Source organism: Triticum dicoccoides, chromosome 7B (genome assembly GCF_002162155.2).
Source record: "Triticum dicoccoides isolate Atlit2015 ecotype Zavitan chromosome 7B, WEW_v2.0, whole genome shotgun sequence".
Classification (NCBI taxonomy): Eukaryota; Viridiplantae; Streptophyta; class Magnoliopsida; order Poales; family Poaceae; genus Triticum; species Triticum dicoccoides.
In genome coordinates this window covers 277727137-277737319 of record NC_041393.1, presented here as the reverse complement: position 1 = coordinate 277737319, position 10183 = coordinate 277727137, and the positions used below count along the sequence as shown (strand labels likewise).

At 48.1% G+C, this 10183-nt stretch overlaps 1 pseudogene; it reads left to right on the top strand.

Moving 5' to 3' along the window:
- Positions 1 to 9942, top strand: part of LOC119338872 — a 15302-nt pseudogene extending 5360 nt beyond the window's left edge.
- The last annotated feature ends 241 nt before the right edge of the window (positions 9943 to 10183 follow it).

Sequence of the window (10183 nt, the reverse complement as noted above, 5' to 3'; positions counted from 1 at the left end):
GGCTGCAGGTGAGCATGAACAACAGAGTTGATGGGAGCTATTCGACAGCAGCAATTTTGGAGTGCCCAGAGAGATTGAGGAAAGGAGAAAGGGGATCGGGCTAGAGGAACATCTCGCTGTGTGAGTGCGAAAGAAGAACTGAGAAGTCAAGAAGAGTACAGAATGGGAAAGTGAAGAAACAGCCTGGTGGGACCCATTAGACCAATGACGTTTTGTGCATGTAGTAGAGTGCACACTATGAGAGCAAACTATATAACGTGAAAATGTAAGCCACCGTTTGTACTGTTGACTACACGTGTCTTAACTTATTTCTAATATAATCATGGAAGCAAATACCTACCAAGAAATTTTTCATGGATGTGTATATTATATAAATATAAATCATTTACGTACAAAAATCACTAAAAATAATACATCAATCTTCAACAGCATTACCAAATTCACCTATGACTACCCGGAAACAATCAAAACTATTAACCTTGTGTTTACAAAAATAAAAAAAAAATTAAGCAACACGACAAAAACATCAGAGAAATGATAAATATAAAATTTGAACAATGCATATAAAAGTTGTTTATACACCATGCATAATTAGCGAGTAAATGATGATGGGACAAAATATATATTATATAAATAAAAAACACAAACATATCAAAGAAAAAATTACGATGATCGCACAAGGTTTATATATGTAAATGTTAACACAGTAGGTTCAAAAAGTTCTTTGGACAAATCAAATATTATGTTGTCACAATTAAACTTTGTAAAATTCTAGCCCGCGTATCGAGCGGGCCATTGTGCTAGTTATTAGAAATAATGGCAGATGGGTTGTATGTTGTTTGCCATAGATTTGAGGCTGACTTGTGCGCCTACTACAGGTTGACGCATATGTTTTCCTAAAAAAAGGTTGACGCACACGCCGCCGTGTCAACTTAGTCAACACACGAGAGCAGTGATTGTTGGATGTCCATCCAACGACTGTCGTGCTTCTTCAATCTCTGCTCTTCCTGCTCCAGCCGCTCAAACAAGCGCCCGCGGGACTGCTTGCTCCCTCCTCCCGCGGCCGGCTATGCTGCCGCGCAGGCCTCACTGCCCCACAGTACTCCCATCGCTGGCCTAGCCTTCCCTCTACTAACCCACACCTGTTGTTATTCTCCGGGGACGGCAGACGAACCAGTAAACCCTCGTACTCCCCTCCGCGTGGGAAACAACTGCCGAGTCTTCCCTGGCTCCGTGTCGTTCCCTTCGTAGGCCACGCCGTCGTCCACCGCCCTGGTGCTCTCGGCACGGCCTGGTCAACGTGGTCAATGAATGACATCCATCGGAAGTGGACTGTACGTGGAGAGGCTGACAGCTGGGTCCAAAGCCGCACGAAGGAAATGCCTCCTTATTACGCGTAAAATAATGATTCCTCCACCTGACAGCTAGGACCCACCGGAAGGGGCTCTGTTTTCATGAAAAAAACATTCCCCTCGCTGACAGGTCGGACCCACCAGTTATATCTTCGCACGCAAGGAAGTGCCTCCTTATTACGCACAAAAAAATGAATACCCCTGCTAGCTGGCACCCACCATAGTGGGAGGCTGACTTGTGGGCCTACTAAGTTGACTGGGACGGAGGGCTTTGTCAACTTAGTCAATATGAATGATTCTAGCTCCAGTGACCATACGACGTCCATCCAACGGCCGTAGTGCTTCTTCAACCTCTGGTCTTCTTGCTACAGACGCCCAAACCAGCATCGGTCGTGCCGCGTGCTCCTGCCTCCCATGGCCGGCTGTGATGCCGCGGAGGCCTAACCGCCCCTACTACTCCCACCGCTAGCCAGGCCTCCCTCTACTCACCCACACCCCCTATTATTCTGCAACGACGGCAGCCTCACACCATAGCCGAACCAATGAACCCTCGTACTCCTCTCCGCATGGGCATCCACTGCCGCGTCTTCCTCTGCTCCACGTCGTCCCCTTCCTAGGCCTCACCGTCATCCACCGCCCTGGTGCTCTCGGTGCGGCGTGGTCTATGTGGTCAAGGAACGACTTCCATCGGAAGAGTACTATACGTGGAGAGGTTGATAACTAGGTCCACGGTAGCCGCAAACAATTAGCTCCTTATTACGCGCAAAATAATTATTCCTCCACCTGACAACAGGGACCCACCGGACGGGCCACTATATTTTGCAAAAAAAATGTTTGCCCCCTGACTGCTGGGACCCACCAGCTACATCTTCGCACGCAAGGAAGTGCGTCCATATTACGGGCAAAAAAAATCGCCCCCCTAACTGCTGGGACCCACCAGCTACATTTTCGCACGCAAGGAAGTGTGTGACAGTCGGGACCCACCTGGTCGAAGCATACGTAGTGTTGTCATTCTGGTCGCGAACGTGTACGTACATACTGGTCGATGTAGAGGCGCGCACGTGTCATAGTAGAGGCGCACACGTAGCATATACACGTACGTACAACGGTCAAGGTGCAAGAAAGTAAATACGGCCATGTACGTACATACGAGCGGGGTCTTGAATGCCTACTCGTGCATACGTACAGCCAAGGCTCGTTGTGACGCCCGGGTAATTAAGCTACAGTGAACCTCTGCTAATGATGCCACGTCACCTCGATTACTGTTCCTAATCACGTGATAGTTCGAAACTGATTCAAATTCAAATTCAAAATCAACCAAAGAATAAAAGTTTTCAAATATTAAAACTAAAATGTTCGGAGTGAACCAAATACTGCATAGGTAATTATGGTGGAGAAAGCGCACCTTTATAAAATGTTTAAACACTCTAAAATGAATAAAAAAAGTAACAATAATAATTATTTATATGCTTTCAAAATGTTAAACAATTTCAAAACTATTTTGTTTCGGTGCTAAGTGGTTTGTGGTTGTGGCTTAGTTTGCAAACTCTCTTTTGGTGCCACTGTAGTATCTTACTAAAATGAGAAATAAAAGAAAACACAAAAACAGAAAACAATACAAGAGAGAAAAAAAAAGAACTAAAACCTAAAGCTAACAGAAAAAAAAATGGAAGACCCCCTCCCTGGGCCGTGGCCCAACTGGACCAGCCCACTGGCCCAACCGGCCACCCCACTCCCCTTATCCCCCCATCCCAGAAACCCTAACTCCCGACCGCACCCATCCCCACTCCCCACGCCGCTCTCCCCCCTCTCGATCCGATCTGGATCGAGGGAGCATTCCCGAGCCCCCTTCGACACCAATCGCCGCCGCCTGGAGGTCCAGTCGCCGGAGCCACCCTCCCGGATCCCCTCTGCCTCGACTACCTCGCCTCCCGTCTCCGTCAATCGTCCCCGTCCTCCTCCCCCCGGGTCGCCCCCGAGCCTCGACGCCCATGTGCCCCTGCAAACGGCGGTGAGGCCCTCGGCCTCGGCCTCCCCTCTCCCCTTCTTTTCGTCTGCGGACACCGCGCTCGTCCACCTCGCGCCCGTGCAGTCCGCTCGCCTCCGGCCCATCTCTGCCTTGCGGTCGAGCACGCCATGCGCCGTACCCCGTGCGCTCCAGGCCCGTCCAGGCCCGCACCCCCTCCTGCTCGACGACTGCGTCGGCCACGCCGTCGCCCCACTTGCCGCTCCTGGTCGTGCCCCGCCATGAGCTGCAGCAGCTGCTACTGTGCTGCGGCGCTGCCGCCAGCACCACTGCAGCCCCCCCGCGCTCGCCCACTCACCGTGGTCGCGCCCGCTCGCGGAGTGCTCCTGTGCCCCTGCCTCCGTCGTTCCTCTCACGCGCCTCGGCTCCTCCTTGCGCCCTCCCTCGTCTGCTCGCCGTGGCCGCGCTCCGGCGAGCCACCCACAGCGCCTCGGCTGGCTCCGCTCGGGACTCGCCCGTTCGGGTGCCCACGCCCGGCGCCCGTAAACCCCACACCCGCTAAGGCCCCTGGTCCAATGACAGCCGGGGCCCAGCCCCCAGAATGTTTTAATAAAAAAAAAGAATAAAAAAAATACAAAAATAATTAAATAAACAATAATAATTAAATTAATTAATTAATTAAGGAATTAATTAAGTTAATTAATTATAATTAAATTAACCTAATCACTAATTAACATAATTAATTGTTAGTTAATTAAATCAGAGTACGACGAACGGGACCCACCTGTCAGGTTGACCAAGTCAACTGCTGACGTCATGCTGACGTCAGCAAGCACTATTCCGGATAATGTTAATTTAAATAATTAATTAAAATCAGAAAATGATTTAAATCTTTAGAAAATCATATCTTTTAATCCGTAACTCGGATGAAAATACTTTCTACATGAAAGTTGCTCAGAACGACGAGACGATTCCGGATATGTAGTCCGTTCGTTCGCCACACACCCCTAACCTATCGAACTCGCAACTTTCCCCCTCCGGCTCCTCTGCCCGAAAACGCGAAACACCGGGAATACTTTCCCGGATGTTTTCCCCCCTTAACCGGTACCACCTCATACCACGTTAGGGCACACCTAGCACCGCTCATTGTCACGTCACACATCGTCGTGTTTATGTTTGCATTGTATTCATTGTTTCTTCCCCCTCTTATCTCCGGTAGACTACGAGACCGACGCTGATGCCACCGTGTACGACTACGTCACCGACGACCCCTCCTTGTCTGAGCAACCAGGCAAGCCCCCCCCTTTGATCACCAGATATCGCCTATTCTCCTCTATACTGCTTGCATTAGAGTAGTGTAGCATGTTACTGCTTTCATTAATCCTATTCTGATGCATAGCCTGACATTGTTGCTACACCTGTTGATACCTTACCTGCAATCCTAAATGCTTAGCATAGGATGCTAGTTTATCATCATTGGCCCTACATTCTTGTCAGTCTGCCTTGCTATACTATCGGGCCGTGATCACCTGGGAGGTGATCACGGGTATATACTATACATACATACATACTATACAGATGGTGACTAAAGTCGGGTCAGCTCATTGAGTACCCGCAAGTGATTCTGACGAGGGGGCTGAAAGGACAGGTGGCTCCATCCCGGTAGAGGTGGGCCTGGGTTCCCGACGGCCCCCGACTATTACTTTGTGGCGGAGCGGCAGGGCAGGTTGAGACCACCTAGGAGACAGGTGGGCCTGGCCCTGTTCGGCGTTCGCGGATACTTAACACGCTTAACGAGATCTTGGTATTTGATCTGAGTCGGCTACGAGCCTATACGCACTAACCATCTACGTGGGAGTAGTTATGGGTATCCCGACGTCGTGGTATCAGCCGAAGCACTTCAGACGTCAGCGACGGAGCGGCGCGCGCCGGATTGGAACGTAAGCCTGCTCTTGTATTAAGGGGGCTAGTTCCGCTTTCGGCCGCGTACGCAACGTGCAGGTGTGCTATGGGCGATGGGCCCAGACCCCTGTGCGCTTAGGTTTAGACCGGCGTGCTGGCCTCTCTGTTTTGCCTAGGTGGGGCTGCGACGTGTTGATCTTCCGCGGCCGGGCATGACCCAGGAAAGTGTGTCCGGCCAAATGGGATCGAGCGTGTTGGGCTATGTGGTGCACCCCTGCAGGGAAGTTAATCTATTCGAATAGCCGTGATCTTCGGTAACAGGACGACTTGGGGTTGTACCTTGACCTTATGACAACTAGAACCGGATACTTAATAAAACACACCCTTCCAAGTGCCAGATAAAACCGGTGGTCGCTCTCCCTCAGGGATACGAGTGGAGGATCGCCGGGTAGGATTATGCTATTTGGAGATGTTACTTGGAGATGCTACTTGGAGGATTTCAATCTACTCTCTCCTACTTGATGCAAGACGGTGGCTGCGAGAAGCGTAGTCTTCGACAGGATTAGCTATCCCCCTCTTATTCTGGCATTCTGCAGTTCAGTCCACTGATATGGCCTCTTTACACATATACCCATGCATATGTAGTGTAGCTCCTTGCTTGCGAGTACTTTGGATGAGTACTCACGGTTGCTTTCTCCCCCCTTTTCCCCCCTTTCCTTTTCTTTCTGGTTGTCGCAACCAGATGCTGGAGCCCTGGAGCCAGACGCCACCGTCGACGATGATTCCTACTACACTAGAGGTGCCTACTACTACGTGCAGCCCGCTGACGACGACCTGGAGTAGTTTAGGAGGATCCCAGGAAGGAGGCCTGCGCCTCTTTCGATCTGTATCCCAGTTTGTGCTAGCCTTCTTAAGGCAAACTTGTTTAACTTATGTCTGTACTCAGATATTGTTGCTTCCGCTGACTCGTCTATGATCGAGCACTTGTATTCGAGCCCTCGAGGCCCCTGGCTTGTATTATGATGCTTGTATGACTTATTTTATTTGTAGAGTTGTGTTGTGATATCTTCCCGTGAGTCCCTGATCTTGATCGTACACATTTGCGTGCTTGATTAGTGTACGATTGAATCGGGGGCGTCACACTCGTGTACATGGCTAGGTCAGAACGGAGAAACTGCGTCATCGTCGTGTTCATGGGGAGCCAACCGGCTGGGTCGGAACAGAATGCGTCGTCGTGTTCATCGGGAGGGCTTGGTCGAAACAGCCGATGGAAATGAGGCCTGGCGTACCGCAGAACGGAGGAAACGGCCTTGTGTTCGACCGGCCACGGTCGAAACAGGATCCTGTTCACCGGGAGGGGTCTGGCGTACCGCAAAATAGAGGAAACGGACTTCTGTTGGACCTCCTACGGTCGAAACGGGGTCCTGTTGATCGGGAGGGGTGTGGCGCACCGCAATACAGAGGAAACAGACTTGTGTTAGAGCGCTACGGTCGAAACGGGGCCCTATTCATCGGGAGGGGTGTGGCGTACCGCAAAATGGGACTCCACGGGATACTGTTCATCTCCACTGTTGACCTCCTCCAGCCTCCACGGGCTACTGTTCATCCACCGTCGACCTCCTCCAGTCTCCACCTGTGACTGTTCATCCATGGGCTCCTGTTCATACAGCCTCCACCACACACTCCTCCACCGGCTACTATTCAACCAGCCCTCTCCACGGGGTCCTGTTCAACCACCCCTCCACGGGCTACTGTTCATCCAGCCCTCCACCGGCTACTGTTCAACCAGCCCTCCATCGGCTACTGTTCAACCTTCCCACCAAGGGGTCCTGTTCATCCAGCCCTCCACGGGGGGCCTGTTCATCCACGCCCAACCGGCTCGATCGATCTGGTCCTGTTCATCCAACGGCAACACCGCGGGGTCCTGTTCATCCAACCCCCACTAGGAACTGTTCATCCAACCCCCTCAGCAACACTCATTGTGAATCCAGAGGTAGCATCGATCGGCTTCAGTTAGCAGCAGTAGCGAAGGAATCACTTAATTGCTCGGGTTTAGTAACGCGTAGCCTATAGCGCAATCACTCGAGTTCAGTTAGGCGACACCTTGCTCGGGTTCAGTTAGAGCCCAATGCCTCACACCCACGCACGTACGTGTACGAGAGACACGCTCATCGCTCGGCCCCCGGCCACCCACCGTAACTGGGAACTCCCAAATATTCTCCTCGCCCTCGCTTCTACCACGGTTTTTTCCGTCATGGACGGCCCAAAGAATGTCATGCAGCTGCGTCTCCGGCCTGCCCAGGATGAAAAGCCCATTTTCTGTCATGATTTTTTGTCATGGAAGTAGGAGCCCACCACATCTATGATGATACCGGGTTTTGTCACAATTATCGTCATAGAAGTGTCATAAGTACGACATAATTTTTTTTTCGTTCAGCCCAAAATGTTACGGATGTGTCTTTTTTTTTGTAGTGTTTGCATTAGTTTTAGTTGAGATTATAGTTCATACTGATGTTTGTATGCTCTGGAAATGAAACTCAACATTTTCCCTATGATATTACCAAATTGTTTAAGTCCTTACGGCGGTTTCCCGGTGCACATGTATGTGGTTCATTTTAGCATTTGCTTGGTTGCTTTCTTTCCTTCTTTGGATGGATGTGCAATTGTAGTAGTTGCTTTGATAATTCTCTATTTGGGATGAGTTTCTGTCGGCAATATTCTTGTTCTAATTGGATCTATTGTATTTGAAAAATAAAAATAAATAGGTGGGGACAACATGCTAATTGAACATTGTAAAACAAGGGACATGCTGACTTGGGGTTCTGATGCTAGAGCTAGCATAGTTAACCACGACCAAAATCTGGACAGTAGCCAACATGCAGTCAAGGATGGGGTAGATTCTACTGTTGAAAAGACTCACAAGGCATCTTTTGTTGAACTTGATGTAGCTTCATCCACTCCGGGTGAGGTGAACGAGTCATGGAAATGCAAATTTGACCATTCAGAGGTCTGCATTAGTTTGGACAAGGTTTTCAAAATGGTTGAGGATAAATGTCTCCGCTCGTACAAAACCCTACCTCCTGATTTTTCTGTTGGCAAGCTGATGAATGAGATATGCCAATATGTTGCGGAGTCACGTGCTGTGCATTTTGAAGCTCAAAACAATGGTGGCAGCTTGCAAGGACATGCTTTGGAGACGTATGCTCCCTTTGTGAAGCCAATCACTTGTAAGCATGTTGTTGATGGGAATGGTAATGCTGCCGTAGGATCATCCTTGAAACCTAGCTTTCAAAATTGGGTAGTTGCTTATCAGCCTCAAGAAGCACTTTTTAAGCAAAGGCCACAACATGATGTTGCTAACATAACCAAGGGAGAAGAATGAGTTAGAATACCTATTATAAGCGAATTTGTAGTGATAATTGTCTACCATTGTTCTATTACATAAGAAAGAATCTCATTTTCCAAAGTTCTTATGTCAACACCTCAGTTGCGTGGATTGGTGATGAGGATTGCTGCACAGATTGTGCAGGAAACTGCTTATTAGAATCACATCCATGTGCATGTGCAAGATCAACTAGAGGTGAGATTGCATACACACCGGAGGGCCTGGTCAGGGCAAAATTAATTGATGAGTGCATTGTTGTTAATCACTTCCCAGAAAAGGATAATAAGTGCTATTGTAAAGCTTGCTCTCTTGAAATATATAAGACGAAGCCCTCACTAGATCCATGCAAAGGCCATCTTGCTAGAAAATTCATTAAGGAGTGTTGGAGTAAATGTGGTTGTGGCATGCAGTGTGGAAATCGTGTGATTCAGCCTGGGATAACATGCAATCTCCAGGTACTATCTTAAAACATCTATAGGTTATCACAATTGTTATACTTTTGTGGCTTCCCATTTTTGGATGATGATCACTCATCAGTAGTTTGTTTATGGACCATTGACCATTATGTTCTTTGATGAATGGCCATTGACATTATTCATTTGTTTTCCTATATTAATGTGTTTCTTGCTCCATTCTTGTAAGCACTAGCAAATCAAAACTTCACTTTGTTCCCTTTACTTTGGTGTCAACTTTGTAGCATGGATATGAGCTTACCATTATTCCGTGATTCAGGTGTTTTTTTACGAATGAAGGGAAGGGCTGGGGGCCACGGACGCTGGATGGGTTGCCAAAAGGTTCTCTCATCTGTGAATTAGTTGGGGCAGTACTAACAAGTTCTGCACTACATGAGAGAAAAGCCAAAAATTCTAAGCATGTGGATCCAGTGCTCCTAGATGATAGTTGGGGTTTTGAAGGGGTGCTAAGAGACGAGGAAGCTCTCTGCCTTGATCTAACATTTTATGGGAATATCGGGCGATTACCATAGGTATGCTAGGACTCTTTTCCCATATGTCCATTTGTAAAGGCGTCAGCAGCCTTGTCTATTAATGCTATATTTGTACTTTTCGTTGATTTGTGTCTGATAATAATGCTTTGCCATGTAGATGCTATGATGCAAATTTGGTAATTATACATGTTGAAGTCGAGACTCCTGATCGACGTTATTACCATGTAACTGATTTTTGGCAATTTATATTGATTTCAGCACAGAAGGTGCTTGATTTGCAGCTACATGCTTCCGAGTAATTAATGTTTCCCCCCTCTTAACGCAGCTTGCATTATTCACTGCCAGGAAAATAGAGGCTTTTGAGGAGTTAACGCGGGTAAGTGTTTGTTGAAGGAAATATGCCCTAGAGGCAATAATAAAGTTGTTATTTTATATTTCCTTATTCATGATAAATGTTTATTATTCATGCTAGAATTGTATTGATCGGAAACCTAAATACATGTGTGAATACATAGACAAACATTGTGTCCCTAGTGAGCCTCTACTTGACTAGCTCGTTGATCAAAGATGGTTACACTACAAAAAAAGACACATCTGTGACATTTTGGGCTGAACGATTTTTTCTGTCATGC